Genomic DNA, 27,740 nt, shown 5'->3' with positions numbered 1-27,740 from the left:
GTGAGAGTAAACATTTAACGATTTGGCAAACGCTAGGCTTATGTACTCGTATTCAAGTCCACATATGCATATACATATGTAAATACCTTGAACTAATCTGTTCGAATATAATCGCTGTGGCACTAATAAAACGGGTAGTTTGTGTTTAAAATCAATACACGAACGGAATCGGTCATTCGACAAAAGCAATTATGTTTATTTGCTTTCGAATTACGTACCAATTGATTGTATTTGTTCAGAGTTATGATTTAATTTCCATTGTTCCACTTTATCCGTTTAGTTCATATAAAAGAATTAACAATATTTTTATTTGAATGTATTTCTTTGTACTAAAGCTTGGGACTTGCTTTGTATTTATTTTCCACGACGACTCCAAATTGCAGCTTTTCTTTTTCTTGTAGAACTCTTTTAAATTACACAGTAAATGGTTTCGCGCAAGAAAAACCGGTTAAACCTTGTCTAAAATAGCTACATTAGCGTCTGAACGCAAAACGTTTCATTAGCTTTACTTTATTTTTACTATACTACTACTACTAATACTGCGATTTTGAAGCTTTGGGCGAGTACCCCGTTTGTAATCAGAAGGTTTTTATAGCCCTCCGCTCGCGTTTATTGTATCACACAACCACAAACTTACACGCTACTTACTCAACCTGTCCCGTAGTAATATATCATTAATGGTAGGACTAATAACAGGACATTGTTGCGTGAATAAACACTTATATACCATAGGTAACTCAACTAGTCCCTTATGTAGGACATGTAAGGAAGTAGATGAGACGGTTGAACATATTCTGTTAGCTTGTCCACCTACTACAGAAACAAGATTATCTATTCTTGGACCAACAGAGCGCCTACCTCAGCTATTACAACACCCAGGCCTGCTACTCCAGTTTACCCGGGAGCTAGGCTGGCTGAGCTGAAACCAAGGGGATATGTACAAAGGTTCCACTCGAGAGAGCCACGTACAGGAACTTCACCCCCTATGAGAATAGAATAGAATAGAATAGAATAGCCCTCCGCTCTACTCTGGATTCTTGCGTTCTTTCGTCTTGCTGACTTAACCTATGCATATTGCACCTATAACTTTGGTTTCAATCGCAATTACTTATTTGATCGGTAAGACTAAAACAGCTTAAAACCCAACTGTCGCAGAGATTTCTTTCGTTCACCCCATATGAAAATTATATTGGTTAACAAAAATCAAACAGGCAACGTTATATTGTTTGATGAATTTTCTCCTCTTGACCTCATATTGTCCCAAATAACGTCGATGTTCAAAGGGACTGCTCGCTTTCCAAAACCAAAATTTAATCAAGATTAATTAATAGCGCTTTGACATCGTTGCTTGTAAGACATTATTATATTTTTACAGGGTCGAGTTATTGTTTCATCATCATCACAACCCATCCCGTCCCTACTGCTGGGGTACGGGTCTCCTTTCCAATAAAGGAAGGGTTCTAAGCCTAGTCCACCACGCTGGCCTAGTGCGGGTTGGTGGACCCCAACACAAGCTAGCTTATGCTGAGAGAGTTGTCGGGTAAGTGAAAACATCTTTTGACGGGTTGACCCGACCTACGGTTTTTAGTGCCGTCCGAACCATGGAAGCGACCAGAAAATAACTTGAAATCGGACCATCCAATGGTCAGCAGCGACCGACATCTGATTGGGCTGGCTAATCCTTTCAGAAGAAGACACGCTAAGAAGAAGATTATTGAAAATAATCTACAGCCTAACTAACTACACGAGGTATTTTAACCAGGCTAGAGCTCAGTTTTATTACAAGTAAAAGGGAAAATTGGCCGTGAATTATAGGAGACGTGGTGCTATTGGGAGCGGGGGAGGGGGTTTATGCAGGAAATTGCCAATTTCTCCGCATCTAATGGACGGCCATCGGTTAGTAAATAGTGTTGCCAGCACATCGCCCGTGGAAACACGGTTAGTGAAATGTCAAAGGCTGTGTGATGTGAAATTTTAAAGATTAATAATAATAATAAATTTCTTTACCTATTGAATTCAAGGAAAATTATAAATTAATAAAACTAAGATCCTATAGATTATTTAAAGTATTCTAAGTGCCTGCGCGCTTGTCGCTCACGTCCGTAGGTACAAACCCTAGTTACCCTACACGTGTCCCCTGGGTGGTGCTAACGAGTGACAACGCCGAATGTCGGGCGGCGGTAAATCGACCCGACCTCCTCTCCTAGCAGAGGCGGCGATCTCCCGCCGTAAAAAAGGAGAATCACCAACACGCCTGCCAAGCGCGGTGATTATGGCAAATAAACCTCCTGATGGAAAAAACAAAGCCCCGGCCCCCAGTCCCCGGCAGCCCCGCTATCCCGGACTCCGGTAGCGGTCACGGTAACGGCGGGGCAGGGGGTGCGAAGAATCTCCGGCAGAGAGTCGGCTACCAGCCCAACCGACCCTTGCACCTGGCAACATATAACGCACGGACACTGAGGGAAGACGTGAAGATAGAGGAGCTGGAAGAGGAAATCAGCAAGCTAAAATGGGACATTATAGGGTTATCCGAAGTCCGACGAGAGGGAGAGGATACGGAAATTCTCCAGTCCGGAAACTTGCTGTACCACCGGGAGGGCGACCAACTGTCCCAAGGGGGTGTCGGGTTCATCGTCAACAAGTCCCTCGTCAACAACATCGTTGAAATCGGAAGTGTGTCGGCACGGGTTGCGTACCTCATCCTGAGAATATCTAAACGATACTCAATGAAGGTCATACAGGTTTACGCACCCACATCTAAGCACACCGATGATGAGGTCGAACTTGCGTATGAAGACGTATCGTCTGCCCTGCGTAAGCTCACTACTCATTTCACGGTGGTGATGGGAGACTTTAACGCGAAACTCGGAAAACAAGAAGGCGGCGAGACGAAAGTGGGGTCACATGGATTTGGAGTCCGGAACCATCGTGGGCAAATGCTGGCTGACTTCTTGGAGAAGGAGGGCCTCTATATGATGAACTCCTTCTACAAGAAGAAGCCACAAAGGAAGTGGACGTGGATTAGCCCCGATGGGAAGACTAAAAACGAGATCGACTTCATATTGACGGATAAGAAGCACATATTCAATGATGTCTCAGTGATCAGTAGGGTTAAGACCGGCAGCGATCACCGACTCGTAAGAGGCACTTTGAATATAAACTGCAAAATAGAACGCTCCCGTCTAATGAAGTCCACGCTCCGCCCTACTCCTGCTCAAATCCAGGATCCCGAAAGCTTTCAGTCTGAGCTTTGCGACCGCCTGATATGTTTAGAGAATTGCGTTACAGTTGACGATTTAAATAATAGGTTTGTGGAAACTGTCCGAGAGGTAGGATCGAAATATTTTTCGTCCCGAACCAACCGAGGACCTCAAAAACTCTCAGATGGGACTCTGAGTCTCATAAGAGAACGGAGAGAAATGAGGTTGCAGTCTTCAGTTGATATGGTCGAATACAGACGTCTAAACAGACAGATCGCCAAAGCAAGACGTTGCGATATGAGACGCTACAATTGCAAGCGCATTCAAGACGCAATAGAGCAAAACAAGGGCTCCAAAGTCTTTGCTAGAGATCGACCTGTTCGGCAGACTCTGTTGACCCAACTGAAGACCGACACTGGCAACACCGTTTCATCAGTGCCCGAAATTCTGGGAGAAATTGAGAGATTCTACGGACAGTTATACACCACAACACAAAACCCTATTACCAGCGGTGCTCACGACAGCCGAGCGCCACTCACCCGACACTATACCGAAGATATTCCGGACGTCAGTCTAGACGAGATTAGTATAGCTCTCAAACAGCTAAAAAACAACAAAGCTCCGGGAGATGATGGAATAACGACAGAACTTCTGAAAGCCGGCGGTAGACCGATTTTAATAGCACTTCGGAGGCTGTTTAATTCCGTCATACTCGAAGGCACAAGCCCGGAGGCATGGAGCAGAAGTGTAGTGACTTTGTTCTTCAAGAAAGGCAACAAAGCCCTATTGAAGAATTATAGACCCATTGCACTTCTGAGCCATGTGTACAAGCTGTTTTCGAGAGTTATTACGAATCGTCTCGAGCAAAGACTCGACGACTTCCAGCCACCCGAACAAGCCGGGTTCCGAAAAGGCTATAGTACCATAGATCATATACACACGCTTCGGCAGGTTATACAGAAGACCGAGGAGTATAATCTACCTTTATGTCTAGCGTTTGTGGACTATGAGAAAGCCTTTGATTCTATTGAGCTCTGGGCGATGCTTCAATCCCTTCAGCGGTGCCATATAGACTATCGCTATATCGAGGTGTTGAGATGTATGTACAATGCTGCCACAATGTCAGTTCGATTACACGAACATAGCACAAAACCGATCCAGTTGCAAAGGGGCGTGAGACAGGGAGATGTTATTTCTCCGAAACTGTTCACCTGTGCACTGGAAGATGTTTTTAAGCTTGTAGAGTGGAAAAGACTGGGCATTAACGTCAATGGCGAATATATCTCTCATCTACGATTTGCTGATGACATAGTTATTATGGCGGAAACGCTGGAGGAGTTAGGCGAAATGCTCACAGACCTCAATGATGCCTCTAAACAAGTTGGGCTGAAAATGAACATGGACAAGACAAAGGTCATGTCGAACGAACATGTTTCATCATCGCCCGTAACTGTAGGAGGTGTCACCATCGAAGTTGTCGATCAGTATCCCTACCTAGGACAAGTGATCCGATTAGGTAAATCCAACTTCGATAAAGAGGTAGCTCGTAGAATCCAACTCGGATGGGCAGCGTTCGGGAAATTACGACACATCTTCACTGAAAACATACCTCAGTGTCTGAAAACAAACGTTTTCAATCAGTGCGTGTTGCCAGTGATGACTTACGGAGCCGAGACGTGGTGCTTCACCAAAGGGCTTATCCACAAGCTCAGAGTTGCTCAACGTGCTATGGAAAGGGCTATGTTAGGCGTGTCCCTGCGAGATAGGATTCGTAATGAAGAAATCCGCAGGAGAACTAAAGTTACCGACATAGCCAAAAGGATTAGCACGCTGAAGTGGCAATGGGCTGGCCACGTAGCCCGCAGAGCCGACGACCGCTGGAGTAGAAAGGTTCTGGAGTGGAGACCCCGTGTCGGCAAACGGCGTGTCGGTCGCCCCCCAACCCGTTGGTCTGATGATCTGCGGAAGGTAGCGGGAAGCCGCTGGATGCAGATGGCGGGTGACCGTTTGGGGTGGCGATCGTTAGGAGAGGCCTATGTCCAACAGTGGACTACAGAAGGCTGAGAGAGAGAGAGAGAGAGAAGTGCCTGCGCGCACTGTTACTTGAAGGAAGGGTTTTAGGCCTAGTCCACCACGCTGGCATAGTGCGGGTTGGTGGACCCAGCAAGCTTGTGCTGAGTAGTGAAACTGTTGATTAAGTGAAGCAAAATGGCATCTCCATGTTATCAAGCATATTAACTGGAGAAGAGCTAACTCGCATTTTACGAGCCCTGCAGCAGTTTTAGTGGACACGTATCGTAAAACAGATTCTCCATGAGATAATAAACTTTATTTTCGTATGTCTAGAGTTAATTTACGACTGAGACACCCGATACTTGGGACTAGTTTCACATTACTACTCAGTGAATTATTGTTTGGTACTTGAGTACTTGTGAGGTTGTGAGTGTTGGTACAGTGGGGGATACATCAAATGTGAAGGACTTTAGCTTGATGGAATAAAACGTTTTAGAATTACATTTTTGTATGACTTTTTTCACTGTTGTAAAAAAGTACTTTAACTACTTGAAGTTAAATTTCACATAGATAAATAACTTGACGTTCCTAAATCATAATATTTACTTACCTACTTAATAACCAACGAAATTTAAATATACTTGCTTAATTGATGAAAATTTACGTCGATAGCTGAGCTGAGCTGAGTACTTACCTACATGCTTAATTCAAGGCATAGCGTGGCGTTTGAAATAATTACACTGAATTTAAATAGGCTTTGGGTAAAAACTGTAATAAAGGTCACTTCGTGAATTATGACTTTAATAAGCACGTTGGAGATTTATGATTTATTTTTATTTGTATAATACCTAAGGGTGGAAAGAGTAGCTGATGAAATAGAAATTGGGAATTATTACAACTAAATTCTAGAGAACCTATGTAGAGACACTACAACATATCAAACGCAAATAAACGAACCTTTGAAATCTACAAAAACTTAATCACCAAACCCAGACTAACAAATAGCTGCATAAATTTTCATTCACAGGGTGTTCACTTTTGCCGCGCACTCAAGCGGCATACTCGAGATGCTTCGTGTGCGTCTGTCGGTGCGTCTGCACTGCGGCCGGCATTCCGGATACCGGACAACCGGATACCGGACAATCCGGGCCGGATAGCACCGGGGCTCTGTGCATGAATATACTGCTAATGAACGGAAAGAGCGGCTGAATGGGTTAGATCTTTTAAATCATAATAATAATCATACTGTTTTTATAAGACCTTATGACATTAAGGCAAAGTACTACTCTTAGCGATAATACCGCCTATAGCATTTTTCGTCTGTATTTTAATAGTGTTCAGTATAGTCACTCTAGTAAAAATATCAGAAATATGATACGAAACCTACATAATAACTACGAAAGTATTCAATTTTAAAACCGGGTTAAACATTTCATCGGACAGCGGCAGCGTAAACGCACTCCACCTAGCAAAAATACGGTCAGTAAATTAAATTCGAAACACGTGTGTCGGATATTCATCCTTCACTTCATATACCTACATAATATGTAAAATAAACAAAAATGTGTCACCCAACACGTCCAACAGCAAAATCAAAAACAACACACGCGTTTACACAAACACGCGCGGTAAGTAATAAAATCGTATTTTAAACTGAACACAATGATCCGTGCTCCGTGCCGACTGCACTCCGGCCCGGATGCCCGGATTATACGCTTCCCGGACCGGATCAACGGCGATCAAGTACTGTGGCCCATTGACTCGAGGTATATTGAGCTAGTGAGCCGTGAGCTGAGCTGCTTATGGCATATGATCAATGATCATGCTGTAGATTGTTTGATATTGTTTGAAGTATCGTATACATACTCGTATGGGTAAGTACTTTTACTATTAGAAAAACTCCTTACTCACATTATTATAATGTAGTGCGAAGCACTGATAAAATACTTAAATAGGTACTTTTAAAGATACTCGTAATTTGTTACTAAGTTTATCATTTTTGTTTGAGAGCGATACAGAGCCTTGAACATTTACAAAAGGGTTTATATACACTTTTCATTAGCCCTCGTGTTCGCCGGACTCAATTAAAATCGTCGCTTTTTCACAGTGAATAATGATCCGCCCACTGACGCCGATTTATCAGTTTTAATTGGAAAAATAACGATAAAACCTGAGATTATTAATTAACGCACAACAAAAAAAAGTGTACAAACCAACGGGTTTGGGATTACAAGTAATAGCCACTGTTACAGTGAAAACACCATCAAATAACCTGTGAACATGGCTGGAGCAACATTGCCCCTCTGTCTGCCCTATACTCCCTTCTATTACGGTCACAAACACAGCTCTAATTAGACAGTCAGCTTTTAATACTTTACTGATACGTTGATACGTCACTTGCGGAAGTCGCGGAGACTCTTTCCTACCGCCTGTAGCCATAATTCAATTCCAACTTTACTCAATAGAGCTATACGGTTTCCGAGCAGGTATCTCGTCTAACCAAAATAAAATATCCCTAGAGGCTCCCGTTATCTGGCGGACATTAAAGCCGGTGACCCAATATCGACAATTCTTTATCCGGGTCACTAGTAGATATAAGCATTATCCGAATTAATTTGGAGGCCAAGAAGAACACTGCATTGCGGTACAAATTGGCAACTAAACAAGAACTCTCCTTTATGGCAGTGTTTTGCAAAGTCCGCGAATAACGCGTTATGCCTGAAATGCGACTATAAAGAAAGAAAACTGGCTGTTCCGACAGAACTTTCTAGGCTCCTCAACAACAATCTTTATTATACTGGGCGAAATTGTATCAATGGGTTTTGTTCTTCTGTTGGGTAGATCACTGATAAAGCTGTCATTGTTCTAGAGGATTCTACAGCAATGAAAAAGTAAATGGAACTACTGACAGCTCTTTGAAAAGGTGTAACCACACCATAGTCATCACAACACCCTCTATAAACGCTGAATTTCAATTTGATTGCAGACGCAGCCTAACATTAGACATTTATTTCAACAGCTCGCTAAACCTAATTTCCCTAAACCACGCCACGCAATAAGGAAACCTCTCTCAAGGGAAAATAATGTGATAGTCACTTACGCCAAAATAAAAACCGAAAACACTTTTTGCAAATTACAGACAAGCACAAGTAAACGACCTTAATGTCTGAAGCAACAGCTGTTTCGTTTCAGACAGCCGAGCTGAACACAAGTAGACATGAATACCCACGCCTAGGCCACTGATCCCTACGCCCTTAAGGCTTTGCTTTGGGTCACTGACCCGATGCTGTTGGACCATTCGTGGGAAGGAAATGTATGAAGGGTCTAGAGGTTGATGATGTTACTTGTTTTTTTAGTCGGAAAATACGTGAGAGGATCACGGTTTTTGTCGGAATGCGAAAGTTTGGTCACGTAAAAACTAGAATCTGTTTCTTGTAGAGCTGAAGTTCAGTTTTCATGATAATTATTTGATCCTTTACACAATTTACCTATTAGTAAAAGTGGCAAACAGAAGTGTATTGCCGGGTACGTATGATCATCGCTGAAATTAATTTTGTGCCTTCAGAACCGACATCTTTGTACAAGTACATAACAACTAAAGGCAATGTCTCATGTTTGGGCGACGGACACGGATGCAGCCTGCATATTATTTCATGACAGGAATTTAATTTGTCCGACACCGCCATCTTGTGGGCCGTCAGCATTATGTCAACATGACGTGGTGTGTTTCATGACATTCATTAGTGTTTTGCTATAATATCAAATTAAAACAACGATTACGAGATAAGTACAGTTGTATTTCGGAATCATTTGATATTTTTACTTCTATGAAATCCATTTCATTTCATTTCACAGCCAATAAAAAAGTTATTCCTTTTTTGAATTCGCCTTCGATTCTGCCGCCAAATCGAAACTGGCCGAAAACAGTCAACGTAAAGTGCTTATATTCTCTTTGGAAATAGGCTGAGTCAGACGCGACGGTCGGATCTGCAGTGCGGGACGCCCGACCACCCGACCACCCGACCGCCCGACACCGCGGTTAGAACGTGCGTAGACTCCTTAATTTATATTCCTGATTCAAACGCGTTTCGAAAAAGGAATGTCACTCGATTTGAATGTTTTGCTTTTGACCTCCTTCGAACAGTCAGGTTGAGAAAGGTCGCTTTGTGTTGAATGCCGCATTCAGGAGTTGCCTTTGTGTGTTTACTTTTATTGAAAGATTCACGATCGATCCTATTTTATTTGGCTTTTCGCTAATGCTTCTGAAGAATAGAGTTTAGCTCTGCTATTGATTGATTTAACTTTATTATTTTGGGTAAGCCTAGTGGATTGCTGAATGCTGATAGAGAAAAATAAAATTATTGCTAGGTATACATATATGTAGGTACATAAGTACAGATGGTTTAGAGTTCATTTACCTCTTCATGGGTTCCGAGACGAAAACAAAACAAAACCAATCATTTTGCGGCGTCGAAGTTCTCAAAATCGGGTACCGAATGACAATACGATCCTACTGCAGCTAGATGATCCACTTTATAACGATGTTGAGTTATTACTGGCCTTAGAAATGGGGATTAAATTCTGAAATGGCGTGAGTTGACGCAGTAACTCAAACTGTTTCAGATAGATATTAATCTGCTTGAAAATATTTTTCAGTTAAATGGCGCAATTACATTGGGACTCGAGGTACAATAAGATTCGTGAAAATGTATCCGAAACTCGCGATTCGTGAAAAACTAATTAACCCGCCGTCCACATATGTATCTAGATAGAGAATATTATTAGTGCAAGACGTCCCATAAAATATTATTTATAAGTAAGTAAGTATTTTGTAAGTATCAGTAGGGTCATGTATAACATTACAAAAAAGAAAGGACGAGAGCTGTCCTGAAATCGAGGAATCAGTTTTTCATAAACTAGAGTAGAGACCCTTCTGACTATGTATTTATTTAAATCAAAATTTCCAAATACAAAGGTAAGTATAATGTGAATATGTGAATCAACTTCTTTCGCTACTTCGTTCGTGGGACGATAAACTGCAGTACACACGCTAGCCTACCACAGTAACTCTCAACTAACCTTCAACATCTATGATATTCAAACATAACTCTTATGCCAAGCGTATTAAGAATGGAACAAAGCCTTCAGAGTTTCCCCCAACTGTACGGTCAGGTGCAGAGAAACCTGACCCCCCTTTCATAGTAACAATGCTTCTGAGGGGGGTCAGGTTTCTCTGCCCCTTACTGTACCATACATTTCTTGCTGAACAAAAACTGGAGTTCATGTGCATATTTAAACACATACAGTCACACATAACCCACTTATGTACTCGCAAACATACATAGCACGCTATAATAACCGTAACTGCTGGAGACAAAGGCTTTGTTTAGAATTTTTTGGACTGAAATTTTAGTAGGTATGACGTGGTCTTGAGTACACATGCCAAGATATTATTTTTGGCGCTCTTTTCAGGGTTCATTGGGGATGGAACACACGAGCAATATATGGTCGACCACTTACCACAAATACAGTACTTATCAAATAATTTTATTTCTGAATAGTTTATTTTTTATTTTAATTTATTAAAAATATTGTTCCGTTGCTTGTACTCTTTCTAGCGTACTTTAACAAAGTATTATAGGTACTACATTATACGGGTGTATTCTAAAACTACCCGCAAACGAACTGTCAAACTGCCATCCACACACGGTCCGACCGGAGCAGGCTAACTACATACATACATACATACATACATAGACATAGCTCTAGTCTACCTACTGTATTATATACAGGGTGAACCATGTCTATGTCTAGGCTATGGCGATCACGGTAAGGGTGCTATTGGAAGTAGTTAGAGATGTAAGTTGAAACAAAAATAAGTAAAATTATACAGGTTTTCAGTAAGTAGGGTATGGAATTGTAGGGTGTAGGTGGTGTAACTGAAAAGAAGCCACACAAATCGACGTTTTGAATAACTTTCGCTATACGATTCTTGGAAATGAGGAAATTGAACAACTATACTACAAAGTCATCTGACCATCTAGCTTTGTGTAGAGTTTTCTTTTGTAATAATTTATACTTTTCAGAGTTGTGTGACCCACTTTTGACTTTTTGCCACATTCTAAATGAAATATTTAAATTGTGATATTTTTTTTTCAGGAAACTTTCCTGATTAAAGTTAAAGTTCTTTTATTTTTTTATCATTTGGTTAATTATTATTTATTTAGTTATCAGGTCTTCTATTTAGCACTCAATTTACCCATTGATTTAAATACATAATTTGTTGTTGTTGTACAGGGTACCTGTACGTGTACACCCTTGGTTTGCTTACGGTGCATCCGGAAAAAACTCAAAAGCTGAATTTGAAATAGGGAAGTGTTCGGTTTGAAGCTGTATGATATATATTTATTTATACATAACATACCTACTCATGTGCAGCTAGACTAATTTAGCTTAAACTATTTTTTACTGCTACTGTTGGTATCTAGTTAAATGCCATAAATTATATGAATATCTTTAAAAATTTCAATATATTTTGACAATTCATCCTAAAGTCCCTTTACCATCTAAATTAGATACCTACCTAAATTTCTTTCAGAGTTTTCTATTCCAATAAAGTGGAGGAATTACCACCTCGTCTGCTGGTGGCGAGTGTTAATAAAGTGTCATGAATACCGCCTTTAAAAAGCCAGAACTCAGTTACTCGTCATGTTATAGGGATGAGGTTTGTGAGTTGTACAACATTATTTGATTTATCCTAAATGGGGGGCGGTTCTTTCTTAAGTATTTAGATTAATAGATTATGTATGAGCATACCGTTTCTTAGATATTTTCCTACCCATCATACAGCGGCAGCGATGAAGAACAGTCCCAGTTTTGCTTTCTTGTTAATGTTCTACCATTTTTGTTCTCACTCTATTTTATTCAAACTCGAATTGTTTAGTTATGCTAAGTAATACCCCTAGTAGCGCAGCCATACTGACACATCTAATACTGGTATTGATTATCCAGGTATTCCCCGTGCTTGCCCTACAAATGGGGCGAGCAGTGACTCATAGAATATGATAGGGAATACTAAAAGTTGGGTTAGTCATACTTTATAAGGTTTCGTGGCATATACTTGGTGCACTGATTGATTCAGTAGCGCGATTTATTTTTCAACTCCGGTGACTGAATAAGACGAATGAATTATAGATTATACATATCATCACACACAACACACGCACTCACGCCTTGTACTAATGTACTCCCCTGCGGGGTAGGCAGAGGTGCATTGCTGCACCCACTTTTCGCCAGAGTGTTATGTTAGACATCATACATATTTACATATCATCATTTAAGTATAAAAGGTTACAGCGAGGTAACGTGGCCAGCGAGCATCTTCGGTACGCTACCCGACAGCGGCGGCGATCTGGCCAGCATTTTCTTTATAGTTTAGTTTAAATTATTTACTTATAGTCAATAATAATTACGTTATAATATGTTTACTTTTAAATAAATAAACATTACTAGTACATATATTAAATTATACAGCATGTTGCAAAAATGGTATACCTAGTAAGCCGAAAGGAGGTGAGGTGACTCACAGGGCAAATGCTTTTCATATTACTTTAAACACCCTCTATACGTGTTTACTTAGTATAAAAAAATCGAAAAACTAAATTTCCATTTCCCGTTTTCGTTAAAAATGGTTATTTTTTTAAATGTCATTAAAATAATATTTTGTAGGAGGACTGGAAAGGGTAAAAGGTGTTTGAGATTGTCCTTTGATCTGTATCTTGTTTTAGGGGGAGGGGAATATTTGCACAGAAAATCACAGAGGGTGCATTTTTAAATTGCTTGCCTTATAAATAAGTCAAAGCCACAGCCCAAAAATAATTATAAATCTATACTGGCGTGCCAAAATAATTGTACACCCTCAGGAGGTCTTCTAATCGGACGATTTCCACCAAGCTTCTATTTCACTGTCTAAAAAAGGTAGGTACCATTTATTGCAACGATCGGTGGATTATAGATAGATAGATAGAAAAAAAAAAAAAAAAAACACGCACTCACGCCTTGTACTAATGTACTCCCTTGCGGGGTAGGCAGAGGTACATTGCTGCACCCACTTTTCGCCAGAGTGTATGTTAGTCCCAATGTAATAGGGGGCGGGCCTATTGCCATTTTACGGGCACATCCAAGACCCGAGAACAAATATCTGTGTTTAAACAAATATCTGCCCCAGCCGGGAATCGAACCCGGGACCATCGGCTCAGTAGTCAGGGTCACTAACCACTACGCCATTCGGTCGTCGTCATAGATAGATAGATATTCTTTATTATACTCTCTTTTTATCTCAAGTACTATTCCTCTGCATTAATAAGACATCCACACAATAAACATTTGCTATTTACACAAAAGAAACTAAAAACAACCAATTTCAATATGCGCAAATCCAATAGACGGCGCAAATCTTTATTTCCTAGCCATTTCACGAACGGGCGGTCCGCGTCGTTACATCAATCATACACTACCATAAAGCCGCGTGCCCAATGGTAACTACGTAAAAAAACCCGTCCAGAAACGTCACGAGCAGAAACACATTAAAACGCAATCGATTGCAAGCAATTAGCGTCCGGAGTGCGGACCGATCCTGAACGAGGCCCGTTGAAAATGGAACAAAAATCCGATGCAATTTGGGAGTTTTCGAACGAAACGACGGACGTTGACGTAGCATCCAATCGGATCGGTTATAACCGCACCAATGTACGTGCAGCTTTATATCTCACTAGTATTTCAGACAATTTATGAATATATCGGAGAGTCGAAGCTCGTTTTGTATAATACTCAGGTTTTAATATGCTTTTAGCTTGTAACTACATAGGCATGCCTGTAATATAAGTGCACTTGAACAGTTGACTGCTAGTTTAAGTTGTCTCATAATATCAGTTACTATCATATCATTTTAATTTTAACTATTACAATCATGTCACAAACAACGAAATATTGATAACTTTATGTGCAGAAAGCATAATAATATCATGAACATATACTTATCAATCACAAATAACTGATACCTATACACAAGATACAAAAAAAAACTTCGTCATAAAGAAGCCCCTTTTCTCCCCTCAGGGGATAGTTCAAAGTTAATCCACTGTTGCATCCTCAAGGTGCTAAGTGAGTTAAACTGAGAGCAGTTAAAAGGCATTTTAAGCTGTTCCCTTCAAGCTTCCTTCCTGAGAGACGGGAAAACTGTTGGCTACTACTGAAATTAGTGAGGACACATTTTGGTCCATAATTTTGTTAAAACTAACGTTTTGGGAAGCTTCAGTGCCATATTTTGTAATTGAATTTTTTAAGATGCCTGGTACCTGCAAAACGCTTAGTACTAGATTTTTAAAAAGTTTTTTTTTAAACTATCGTGTAGCAGAGAAGAACAGAAGCTGCTAAAAAACTTCAGATAGATTTTTCAGCTTCAAACTGTAACGTCACGTGTATGTTCCGCTAGAAAAAACCTTAAACAAATAAATACCTGTGTTGTCACCCTACATTGTTTGCAGCTAGGGTGAGTGCACCAGTTGCCGGCACACCCAGATTGAGTCACTCACCTGGAACAAGAGGGGATGTGTCACATGTGTGCAATTCACCCTATTTGCATTCTGATGAGCCAGCCGGTGTCGGCTTCTAAGGGAAACTGGTCGAGGCCTGGGATTTATCGCTGTTTAGTTTACGGTAAAATAGTGAAACAACTTATGGATAATATACGTGAACAACTTTATGAGAGAAACTCTGAAATTTGGGAAAACAATGGTTTGGTTGAGGTGGCTTTACTATGGATAGTTGTAACAAATGCAATTTTATAGTAACCTGCCTTTAGTGAGTTTACTGATAAAAGTCCACCCTTAACCTATAAAAGTTTTACGAAACCGCTTTAGGCAACTCAATGGAACAGCTTTAAATGTGCACAAAATAGCAAAATCGCGTGGTATCAAGCATCAAACATGTGATTTAGATAACATCGTGTGTGTGACCCTGCGGCGCACCCTTCGACCGTATCACGCGACTTCACCCTTTTTGCTAATTTCTGCTGTTTTTATCCTGATTTTGTTTAATTATTTAAGGAATTACGGTCGGCGGGCCGTGTGAAATAATTTATAAGTGTGAGAAAGGTAGAGTAGGTATAATAAGGAATTTTATTGAGCTGCCTGCCATTAGAGAATGGTCTTATTTTTCCGGCCGCCATAAATTTTACATTTCTTTTTTGGGGCAAGCTATTTTTTATAATAATAGTTCATGGAAATATTTTGGCTACTGCTGTGTTCAATATTGTTACACAGCTTTGAATAACAATTCTTTTAGTGTTTACTAAGTTGTCGAAAAGCTGTAAGCTTGAGTATGAAGTTTTCTATTGCAACGTAGAATTCAATAGATTTTATTTTTTTATTTATTCGCGATACTTTACAGATATTTTACGAACATAATCTAGCAAAATGGGAGAGGTCCTTACAATATAGCAACCATATAGTAACAATATACCTACATGGTCCAAGTAATATTGCGGACCATTTCTAAATTCGCCAAACACATTTCGCTAAAGCATGTCCATGATGGCATGCCCACGACCCTGGAGGGTCACTCTACAGGGTGTTGCCAAAAGGGTATACTAAGCCGAAACCTACATGTGCAGCATGGTATATCTAAGCCTGAAACTGAAATCAGAATTTGAATATTCCCGAAAAAAAATATTCAATCTCCATAGTAAAAAGTTGGTGCTGCTGGCACATGCTGGTTTCGGCTTAGTATACCCTTTTTGCAACACCCTGTATACTGACAAAAAACAAACGAACGAGAGCCGTCTTGCAATAGTTGCAATCGGCACGTTTACTACAACGAGATAGTTTTCCGTTATGTAGAGTGGCCCCCTGGCTGGCCGGTCGTCGTCACGCGACCACAACCCTACATACTCATTGCTATTCCGCCTCATTTGTAAATACCCTTTTAAAAAGGCCGCTTTTTGGCAACGAAACTGTCCACTCGGCCTTTTGCGGGCCACCGCGATGCCATGTTGTAATTAAAGTAAAGCGTAGAGCAGACATGTTTGCGTTTTAACTGAACATATTCATTGGAAAACGTAAGCGGGCAATTAATCGATGACTAAATACAAAAGCTGTTAAAAGAAAAATATCCTTGTCTGCAACAGATAGGCTCGTCATTAATTATTCATGCCAAACAGCTTTAATTACTGGACACAAAAGCACGAACCGGCCTATTTTGTTAATTTACCGCACTCCGAATTATAAGCGCGGCTCGTTGGCGATTTACCCTCAAAATTGCTCTCGTGTTTTAACTCCATTTTAGCCGAGCGAAGAACTACTCTTCAAACTAACCGAATCATCCGGCCGCGCCACAAGCACGCTACGAAAAAACATTTCAATCGAAACACAGCAAACAAAAACAACCTTAAATCCGCAGCCTCATAAGCGAAATTGGTTTGGAAGGAATTTTCACGTACGGGTAGTAGGGTGAAGGTACGAGTAGTGGTCAGTAGCGTGGAGAGTGACGAGGCATAAATGGATGTCAGTCAAAGCATTTTTCATAGTCTCTGGCTCGGTGTGCGGTGAAGATGTGAAAGCGGCCGTGATGGATGGATGGCTATTGGCAGCGAGGCTCGTCGAGTTTTTTTGTAATTCCGCTTTGGACGCACTTACCCTACCGTACCTGGACGGGTAAAGAAATAACTCTAATATGTTTGAGGCTTTTTGTGTCAAATTCTAACCCGTTTTTGCTTGCAGAAATAAGGGAACTAAAGCCTTTTACAGGAACTGTATAGAATATTAAAAAACTGTATTAAAGTATGTAAGAGTTTCAAGAACCTTAGCAAAACGCAATCCGTAATACATTTTCCTAGGTGTACAATGTACATATTCGTTATTTAGTTAAGTACTACTTAGCAAATACACAAATCATGCTTATACGCACCTAAACAACAAACATCCTGTCAAAAAGTTCGTCCATTTTCATAAAGTTTAACTATTACAATAAGTAATACGATAACTAACATGATAATGTGTATTGCTGTAATTATTTTTACCCGACAACCGCACAGAGGGTAACATTTCTCTTAGAAATATAAAAGGGAACGTTACGCTGAAACACATTAGGCTTTTATCATACATACGAGAACACATTTAGGTAATGTGCCAAAAAACATTTTCTCTAGTAATAAAAATCATATTTAATATTATATACATATACATATTTTGTATTTTATATATTTTTCGTAAAAAAATATAGCTTTATAGTCCGTCCGTTTGTTTGTTCCATGAGGAACTTATATACAGGGTGTATCAAGTTTTATAGTAAGTCGAAAGGGGGTGCGGGTGACTAAGGGGATAATTTTTAACAAATCTGTCATAACCTTTTATATTCAAATCAAACGTGTAAACTTTGGTATTTAAAAAAAAATAAAAAATAAACGAGATTAATATATAATCATACAAGCTTTATAAGAAGTATATATTAATATTAATATATTAATATATACTTCTTATAAAGCTTGTATGATTCTGCTAACGACCTCTTTTTACGAAAAGTAAAATAAAAACTTAACGCAATTCCATATTTTAAGTACTTTCCTTTGTTTTGTAAAGTACTTTTGCGAAATACTTGTTTGTTTATGCTTGGTGTTGTGTACTTGACGTTATAAAATTATGTACCTATTACTGTAAAAGCTTTTTTGGTACTTTGTTATTCGGAAAATCAAATATTAATATTAACCAATTTCAAAAGCAAATTCAGACCAATTCAAAAAGTTATCAACTAGAAGGAAGCAACTAGATATTTAGAATTTCTAGTGTTTTCAAGCACTGCAGGTAGATTTATCAAATTCAGTAGTTCGAAAACTCTCCCGATCCTCCTCTGATAGGTTTTTTTTAAATTTAATGTAAGTAGTTGTTTTAAAAACTATTTTTGTGAATTCTTTGTTTTTTTCTGTTATACTCTACAGAATTTAGTTTTCACGTGACTTCTTCACTATGGGCAGCGCATTTTTGTACGTATTTCCAAAAGTTGTTCAGGATGACCCCCTGATAGCCACTCATTTAGTTTTACTGATTGACTTATATATTTTAGTAGCGTATTCCTTCTGAAATCATTGGGCTTAGTCTACCACTTTTTCAACACCCTGCATAACCTAAAAAAGGTTGTTTAAAGTTTGACCAGCCGAGTACGTACAGCCTAATTTATGAGGGGTTTTAAGACCCCAGAAGTAGCGAAGGCCTAAAATGCTGCCTCGCTTATCCAACCCGCGCCATTTCTCAAGCAATGTTGAAGCAACTTTAAATTACTGTCCATGACCGCATCAAGAGAGTACATTAACAATGCATGGGCTGCGCCGACCCACTCTCCCCTTTAATAGAGGGGTAATAGGGGTGACATTACCATTCATTTAATTACGCCGTTGCTGTTAATAAATTTAGTGATTCAATTCTGCGCCAGCTTAAGATGATGGATATTCAAAGAATATCTAAGATAAGATTATGAGTTTATAATTACGATTTCAATGAATTATTATTACTTAATACTTTATTTTGTAATTTTTGTACTACTGTAGGTACATAAAAGACAAATTAACCTAGAAGATAATTAAAAATATAGGTATAAATTTAATCGGCCTGAGCTTTCCCTAAACGTCTGTGTAGTATATGTACCTACTATTCCCCTAGCGTATTATTGTTCATCCCATGGCACATTTTTTCACCATCCCCTCAGAGCTAAGCAATAAATTGCAGACAAATCCTTTGAGCTGTTCATAGCAGTACAACTGATAAGAGACCATTAAACAGATTTCTTTCCTGTTAAATAAGCCTCTATGGGGGTGAAGGTCTGTTATTACCGTGAAAATAATGTAGGTACTTCATGCTTTTGATTTAAAATTAAGTAGTTACATTATTATTGTATTTTAATTGCAAATTATGTTCCACAACCTTTAGGCTACAAGGTATAGCAAGTAACTACAAGGTATAATCTTTTTTGACATAATAATTTATGTTTAATTTTTATTTAAAAAAAGCATAACTTATTTTAAATATTTAGTTAGTAGCCTATTTAGTTTTAATTTTATTTAGTAATAAGTTTTTTTTATATAGTATAGATTTCGTCTAGAATTTAGATTTATTCATAATAATATTACCTAATTATCATTTAAATAATGAAGCCTAACCTAATTGTAAATAAAATTATGAAAACTGAACTATGAGATAAAATTTTACAAATTCAAATTATTAGCCTCAAGCTTAGTCTGACTAGTAATAAGTTATTTATAATCTTGTTCATATGCAATTGTTTTCTTGAATAAAAAAAAAACTTTATTTAAATTGAAATTGACTTGCATTAAGGGTCGATAAGTGGTACCGGCACCTCATATTTTATTTTTTTGTCACCAACTTCCTACGTGATCGAGGCTTCTTCTATGACAAAGCTTGCGAACGCAGTGAGGTAAAACAAAGGGTGAAAGGGAGACATAAGACCTATAAAACAATGAGAGAGAGCGAGATGTCTGAATAGAACAATGACTACCGATAAGAATGAACCTATTGTTGATTGTGTTCGATTGACTGCAGAGCCAGGGGTAGTTCGAATCTAGTTCAATTTCATATGGGTGTAGAATGTAGATTGATCTCTCAATAAAGTACTTACGGCGGCGACGCTAAAACCCTTGTTTATGTTTGTTTTGGGTTATGTAAATGTAAGATTTAATAAATGAATAATTTTATCACAATAGACATTACCAGCATTTTTGTCATGGCTACAGTCTAGTGTAGCCAAATTACGTTTATTTATAAGGATAGGACTCTTTCATTTTAGCTTCAAACTTTTGCTACCATTAATTGCTAATCTGTTACAAAGGTTTAACCTGCCCACATGTTATACATGAATATTTTTAAAGTTAACGAACTTACATTACAAAGTAACCAGAATTTAGGGCCATAAACGGTGGGTTTTCTCGCTAAATCCGTAGAAACCGAGAAACTAAATTAAAGTCGGCCATATTTCTCGAAGGGGCTATGCTGGAGCTGCTATTACCGTGGATTTATGTATTTGCCAACGAATCGTAACTTGCCACTTACCAACTTATGAATTACCTACGGCAATTTAAAAAATAAAATAAAATTGATTATGGTTTTAAATTGTCGTTGAGTATACAGGATGTTGTAAAAAGGGTATCCTAAGTGAAATTAGTTTTTTGACATTTTCGGGCTTAGATATAACATGCTGCACACGTAAGTTTCGGCTTAGTACAACATTTTTTCAACAACCTGTATACTCATACTGAACGACAATTTAAAACCATAATTTTTTTTTTTTAAATTGCCGTAGGTAATTCATAAGTTCGTACCACAAATAACAAATAAATTACTATAGTACTAATATTTATGCTTAGGTAGATTGACTCAAGTGAGAACTGGGCCGTAAAACACAATTATTTCAATGCTTTTAAACAGATTTCCACACTAGCTTTGAACAAAGAGCTATTTCCTCTATTGCGGCGAAGTTTCCACGTATTCTGAACTGTATTATAAAGTTATTTGTATGCACAATGCACAGATTATTTGATGTTATTCGGTGTATTTGTTGGTCCATTAACCAACGTTTGGCAAACATAAATATTTGATATTTATTAAGTGTGACTTCGAAATTGTCTTGGAGATTTAATAAGCGAATGGAGCAGGATTAGTGCTAATTTCTCCTTAGTCGGTTATCTAACCGACCAGGGATTGGTTATAAATTAAACGTCATCTCCATATAAAATTCTTGACAGATGTGTCAAAAGTAAACCACTAATTCCTGGTTATGCTCTAACCGACTATGGAGAAATAGATACAGTCTCCATGTTTTATGAAGGATAGATTCAATTAAGCTAGCAATTAACCATTATTTATCTGCTAGATCACTGATTAGATTTTCCTCTGTAACCTATGTAAGTACAAACCGTACATCTCCTGACCCCACACCGCATACAAACTAACTGAAATTCAGGCAGAAACTTTGTTTACGCGGAACTTTCCTTCAGTTTTCTGAAAGATTTTCAATTTCATCACCAACAATGTGCTTCTAAGTTCACACGAACTGTTTATCTTAGTTCTACACCCTTGCTTAAGATATAGCTCTTAAGTGTAGTGCAGTAAGGTATGTAGTCCCGTGGTGCGATGTATGAGTATGTAAGTATGTTTCCTTCTTGGAAACTTTTGTCCACCTCAAGCAATGTGTAGTGAGGCACAGTGTACACAATATGCAGTAACGTAGGAACGATCACGAGCTTTCTACAGAAATTCTGAATTAATTTTCGGGCTTAGATATAACATGCTGCACATGTAGGTTTCGGCTTAGTATACCCTTTTTGCAACACCCTGTATATAAAAAACTGGTCAATATACAAGTAAAAATCCCTATTACCACTAAAGCCAATTCTGAAGGCATTTTTTATTTATTTTTTAAAGAAAAAAACGCTCTTTCTGAACAAGTCCTAAAAAGCCGCATTTTGGATGAATTCAGAATTGTATCTAATATTTATAAATTATTAAAGTAAGTAGAAAGGCTGGTAACCTTGGAGAACACTACCTCAACCCCTGCACTATTATGCTGCTGGGAGGCCGTTTAACATATTATTATCCAAAAAAAAATTGTAGATAAATAAAATTATTATGTAATAAATTAAATTTACTTATTTATATAAAATTGGAAATAATAATAAGTTAAATACAAAATTAAAAATTGAAAATAATTTTAAGTACTTACTTATGTCAATGTAATGAAATTTAATAAACGGCTATTCTATTCTATTCTATAAAGTATGGCGATAAACGTAGCTCTGATGAAGAAGCATGTGTTGCTACCCTCACTGAGTAATTTCTCTGTACCGTAAGACTGGATAAGTTTATGCTTTACAAAGATGCAAACTTCTCGTTTGTTTGCAGAATTTCATATCTCACTCAACCTGCTTCTGTGTGTGTTAGTCATTCGCCTGTTTTTTTTATATACCTACTTATTAACACTCAGTAGCAGAAACAGTTAATTACATCGTTTTAATTTTTTTATAAGAAATTATGCAAGCCTGTCTTGTTCAATTAAGCAAAAAGATGGTAAAAGTCGAAGATATTTAAAGAATCCATTGTGATTCAAACCATAGACTCACTTTTTAGAATGGAAACAAAAAGTAACTTTTATAAAGTTCAAGTAGCTATGAAAAGGGTTGAAGTGGGTAAGAACCTTATTGCTATCAGATAGAGTACAGTCAGCTGCATAAGTAGCTATACACTTTTGTACCTTGTCAAACTACCTACATAACAAACCGTCAATGTTTGAATAAGCAGTTTTTGAGTTAGACAAGGTACAAAATTGTACAGCTACTTATGCAGCTGACTGTACAATCGAGATCGCGTTGTTCCATGTTATCAGAATTAAATACCAATTTTCGATACTTCACCAATGTAGAAAGACTAGATATCATAGAACAATGAAGTGTGTGAAATTTTGGTTTCTTTGCTACAAAAGCTAGTTGCTACGAGGATATTGCTACGAGCTACGCCGACATCGTAGCGTTTACATCTTTACAATGTATGTACACTGAAAAAAATAATTTTTAGCAAAGTACCAATTTAGCTTGGTAAAAAATTATTCAGCTGCATTCAATCAAGACATATTTAAATTATGCAATTAAGCTTAGCTAATATTGTACAAGCAAGTATTGCTAAATATTCTTGGCTATTATTAACAAAGTACTCGTCTATTTCTAAATTACCAACTCGACTAAAAATTACCAAAACCATATTCGGTTGAAACTAAACAAGTTACATATTTATTACATAGTAAGTAAGTTATTTAATTTTAGTCATAATCATAGTTGGCTATAGTTTACACCGAGCTTGGTTAAAAATAGACAAGCTTACATTATTGTTTCATAATAAGTAAGTTATTTAATTTTGGATATAATCATAGTTGGCTAAAATTTTCAGTTACGAGTTTGGTTAAAAATAGACAAGCTTACATTATTATTTAATGATAAGAAGTAATTTATTTAATTTTAGACATCAACGTAGTTAAAATTAAATAACTCACTATGATGCATGTAACCGTGCCACCTATATATTGGTAAATAAGCACAGCTCATTAATTAACAATTGAGTGGGCGAATACTATTTATATCCGAGTAACTTGATAAAAAATAAACAAGGAATCGGCTACATAGCCTGAGATTTCGGCCATTTCTCCCAAATCATAGTCGCGTGACGGACGTGTCTGTTGAAGCTCCTCCCGAGGCGGAGGTCTTCACCTCTATCTCCAAGCTTTCGTTTACCAGACGGACTAATAAGAAAGATGAAGAAGACAAACTGTTAAGGCTTCACAATTACGCTTAGGCCTTGGACAGCTGTAGAACAAAGGTGTGAAGAGACCACAGAGACAAGGATAATTGCTTCAAAAGAGTTATCCACAGCTCAATACTTCAATGAATATGCTGCTCTTAAAAACCGAAAGGATATGTCCTGGTGAGTTCAGTTTATTTTTATTTTTTGTCTGCTTTAGTTTAAGTACTTTTGAATACGTCTATCTATTCTACCCCTACCCTACCCGACTCGTATAAAAATTCTAATACCTATGTTTTCTCATTCTTACCTATGTTTTTTACGGAATTTTGTTAAGCATCATAGGCAGTATCTATAGTTTAAATGATACCTATGTGATAACCAATATACAAGGGGTATAAACTAAATAATAGCTAATAATCTATATTTCAGGTTCAGAGGAGACATCAAACATAGCATGTTTGCTGTTCATACCACCGTCCACCACCCTTAAGGCTGAAGAACGCAGCAAAAAAGATTTGACGTCCTTCAAAAGCAGAGACCACGGCCAGTATTATTCTTCATGTCAGAAGTTACTCCGATATCTGTACTATGGTAACAAGTAAGCTAACAAAATTTCTATAATATGGGCTCACTGTCACCTTTTATAATTATTGTCGGTGAATCCATTGATGCATGGATGTTTAAATTGTATTCTTAAGTTACTTCTCATCAAGCAAAATATTGTCTAATATTACTTTAATGTGTAAATTACATTAGGTACGATATATTCCTGATATGACCTACGCATCAAAGATATCGATGATCATAGATATTGACAATTTTTTAACTAAAAATCATTTCCAATTACTGAAATACTTAAAATGGCCTTGGGTTAAGACACATTTTATTTTGTCTAGTAAGTGTTTTGGGTGTGATTTTTTGACGGTTTGTAATGAAGCTCAACCAGAACATTTTATAATAGAAAACGAACAATATGTAAAGAATTTATTGCACTTTAATTTTTTTTGGTGTAAAAACTGTTTAGAGTGTAGCATTTATGATCATTTTCCCGATGATGAATGTGAATTATGTTTGATTTAGATCTATTTAAAAGTTTATATGACGGTATTATTGGGTTGTATAAAAGTTAGGTCATTACATACCTATTATCTTAGCTTATTCTATATTTATTATCTTATGTTCTGGCTAATCAACTAAAAGTATAAATTTATGTAAAGTAACTTGCTAACATTACAATAACTGTCATTTGTTTTTTTATGTAAACAATGTATTAACAAACACAGTTTCTTGATATTGTGTACTAGTTTTAAGATTAATTCTTATAACAGAGTAGTTTGTTACCTGAAATGACTGTATGGTGTACTGAATAAAGCTAATTTCGTATGTACATAATTTTCTTTCATTTTTTTTCTTAGGCGGGTTTACTGGGAAACCATAGCTAAAATACTTTGTTGCAAGTACCATTTTAAACGACCACATATCTAACTACATATTTTCAGTATGAGCTGACCTTGTATAATGGCTTTACGTAAAGTCATAGTTCAGCTTATACTGAAAATATATAGCATAATAGATATGTGTCGTTTAAAATGGTACTTGCAACAAAGTATTTTAGCTATGGTTACCCAGTAAACCCGCCTAAGAATACAAAGTAACTTGGCTAAATATACCAATCTTAATTGACTAGAAAGAACATAGTGTATTAGATTGGAAGTACCCAGTAACTTGGCTACGTATACCAATATGAATTGAGTAGAAATAACCAAGTAGATTAGCAGTCCCTACCCAATAAATTGATTATCATTATCAAGCTTCTTGTCTAGTTTTACGAAGCGACATATTTGAGCCTACTAAATTACTTTGCTAAACACAACAAAGCCCGTTGGTTGTGGCGACAGTTGTGTTCATTTCTTCAACCAAGTTAGTTGTTGCAGTTACAGATTGAATTGATTTGTAATACTAAGAAGCTTGAGTATTTTTAACAAAGTAACTCGATTTACTATAGAAAATAGGTTTGTTAAGTTTACTAAGAGAATAGATTAGAAGAAACCAATCTTGTATACGTATTTTTGAGCAACTTACTGGGTTAACATTACCAACATACGTTAACAAAGTTGACTTGTATAATTTTAGCAACAAACTTTGCAGGCTCCCTCCGAAGCAAGTTACTCGGTTGTAAATAGCAGCGGCTTGTTTATTTATAGCTGTTAATTTTTTTCAGTGTATATGTATAATAAATTAATAATACAAGAAAGGACAAAAAATGGCCTACAAAATTCTTAACTGTTTTTAATCATTTTAAGTTCATACCAATAAGTACCTATTGTAAGTACAAACATATTCCACCTTTCTTTACATATCTAACGTTCAGTACTTCATTACATATTATATTATCATTATCGTATCCCTACATGCAGAGGTACTAAGGTATAGAAGCGAATATTCGGACCCGAAGTAATTGTCGGCCTTAATAAATTATTCAGGATAACGTAATCATTTCCTGGCTAATAAACATACGGTTTCATACGCAACGCTGAGTTTCATACAAGAATAATTGAAATTACTAATTGGATTGTTTCTGTAAGATCATTGTGTCGAACACTTAGGCCCCGTTTCTCATTTGAGTTATTCTAGCTAAGGATTAACTTAAGTTTAGCCAATCATGGCTATGCTTGAAATGGTAATAGATACTTAACACATTTATATCAGCTTTCAAAATATATAATTAATAAATATAACTTAGGCATACCTACTTAATTATCACACAGTAAGTTAATATTCGGAATGATACTAAGCATAAATAGTCAATAGTTTCTCAAAATTTGGCTTTTGTAGTATTGTTTGCAATTCAACGTAGACGTATAAGGGTTCAGTTCGTACATTTTTACCTATTGACGAACGGAACCCTAAAAACGTTATTTCATTTACTAAACACTACTTTAGTCGAGTACTATTATTTTCGTCTAAAACAAAAGGAAAGTAACACAATATGAGACCCCGCGAAGTCGACAGTATCCTGTTGTCGGCGGCTGCTTCAAAAGAGACAGCGAAAATGCACGTTCTAGTTTTTTTTTTTACTGAAGGCTGCTGCGGCTTGAAAGAAGGTTTCTCAGGAAATAATGAAGCCAGGCTCGAGTAGCGGCCTCGCTGCATTACTCGTATTGTGTAGTTCCTAGATTTTCTGAAGGAAAGAAAGAATAGGACTGTAGAAGGGGATGATTTTCTAGTTCTAGTACTTATAAGTTGTGGGAAAACCGAATAATTTGTTAGATTAGATGAATAGATTATTATTATTAATTTGTGTAGAAAAACCGGACGCAATACGACACATATAATTATTATAATAATCCCATAAAGGTATAAACGATCTTATTACTAAAAGCGATTCTTCCAGATAACATTTGCGTAGTGATATTCTTATGCGATCAAATAGGGTGTAAACAATATAATTCGGACAGAGCAATGTTATTTCGAAAACTTCGAGTCAATCTAATTGACGTTGGTGCATTTCAGACTATCCTTTCAAATCCATGTTCTATTGAGGCCAAAACATTGTATAGTTATGTAAAATATTGTTTAGACTTAAGACAACCCTAGTTTAAGATTTATTTAAATAGTGTATGTCTCGATGAGACTGACATGGTCACAGTTTATTGTACGTGACCTAAGTCTCTTTAATAAATAAAGATAAAAAAAAAAAAAATAGGGTGTAAAAAAACTTGAAAAGCAATAAGTAATTTTAATTACATTTGTTATTGTTATTTATTACTCGTGAACTTCTTTATAGCCACCAGATTGTTGAGGTTGTTGTGTAATTGGCATTTTGATTGTAGTTGAGAAAGCTATTTCAGTTTTGCAGCAAATATTACTGAGTGTTAACAGAGTGGCGAAATTTCCACATTAAACAAGCATCGTAAATATTATGGATGTTTCAGCAAAATTGAAAAGCAAATTAATTAATCTAGTACGCAGACGTACTCTGGTGGATATTCGCACACATATTCGTTTCCGACTAGTAATTTCAAATTACACTGTGCCAGTACTACGGTTCGGTAGCTACAGTTGCCAAGTCATAAATTGTAACTAATATAGTTACTTACTACCAATAGCTAGAGCTGTGCCCAGGTAGCGATTATATTATGGACACCTATTTTACCTTCAACTTTTTCAGTGCTGC

General features: G+C 37.3%; 1 protein-coding gene and 1 long non-coding RNA gene across 4 annotated transcripts in view; one reads left to right on the top strand and one right to left on the bottom strand.

Moving 5' to 3' along the window:
* Nucleotides 1–27,740, bottom strand: part of LOC105388858 (amyloid-beta-like protein) — a 128,063-nt gene that overhangs the window by 36,333 nt on the left and 63,990 nt on the right. The window lies entirely within an intron of this gene.
* LOC119693802 lies at nucleotides 22,818–24,952 on the top strand. Its single transcript, XR_007267320.1, has 2 exons — nucleotides 22,818–23,743; nucleotides 23,993–24,952. It is a non-coding gene; the product is annotated as an uncharacterized LOC119693802 (long non-coding RNA).

The sequence above is a fragment of the Plutella xylostella genome, chromosome 18 (assembly GCF_932276165.1).
Source record: "Plutella xylostella chromosome 18, ilPluXylo3.1, whole genome shotgun sequence".
In the NCBI taxonomy this organism is placed as follows: Eukaryota; Metazoa; Arthropoda; class Insecta; order Lepidoptera; family Plutellidae; genus Plutella; species Plutella xylostella.
The sequence above is the reverse complement of the archived record's forward strand: the minus strand, read 5'-3'. Positions and strand labels throughout refer to the sequence as shown.